This window comes from Echinops telfairi, unplaced genomic scaffold (genome assembly GCF_000313985.2).
Source record: "Echinops telfairi isolate 266 unplaced genomic scaffold, ASM31398v2 ScPeMD7_7;HRSCAF=31, whole genome shotgun sequence".
Classification (NCBI taxonomy): Eukaryota; Metazoa; Chordata; class Mammalia; order Afrosoricida; family Tenrecidae; genus Echinops; species Echinops telfairi.
The window spans coordinates 11,196,847-11,197,515 of NW_022103904.1; positions in this window are offsets into that span (position 1 = coordinate 11,196,847).

Genomic DNA, 669 nt, shown 5'->3' on the forward strand with positions numbered 1-669 from the left:
CAAAGGACTAATGGATCATGTGAGCCCCAGCCTCCATGACTATGAGACCAGAGGAATCTGATAGTGCCCGGGTACCACTGCTGATCACTTTGAAAGAGAGCACAATAGAAGGTCCTCGATAGAGTGGGAGGAAAATGTGAAACAAAATGTATAATCACAATACAGATCAGGCTTACTGATCTAATAGAGATCAGAGGAACTCCGGGGACAATGGCCTTAAATACCATCCAAACCGACTGAATTAATCTCTGTGGTCAACTTTTAGCCAAAGGATAGACAGGCATAGAAGGTGAAGATAATAGTAGGGAGATATGCACTCCTAAGGATAATCAATCTTATGAAATCAGGACAGCATTTGCTCAGGGATAAGGTTCAGAAGGCAGCAAGTGAGAGGCAAGAAGGAAGAAGAGTAATGATAATCAGAAGGAAGTGATAAAAGTGCGGTTACACTGAAGGGTTTGCAATCAATGTCTAAGCAAAATGCGTATGGACTTCCTAGTGTAACAGCAATATTTTCTACAAATTCAAAAAATAAAAATACTGAACCCCATATCTGTGAAATAAATCCAAGGGTCTGAGTCTGAGATGGCTCAAGCATGGTCGTGTTTTGAACAATCCTAACTACAATCTGGTGGTCCAGTAGGTTACCGATCGGGCTGCTGATCTAAA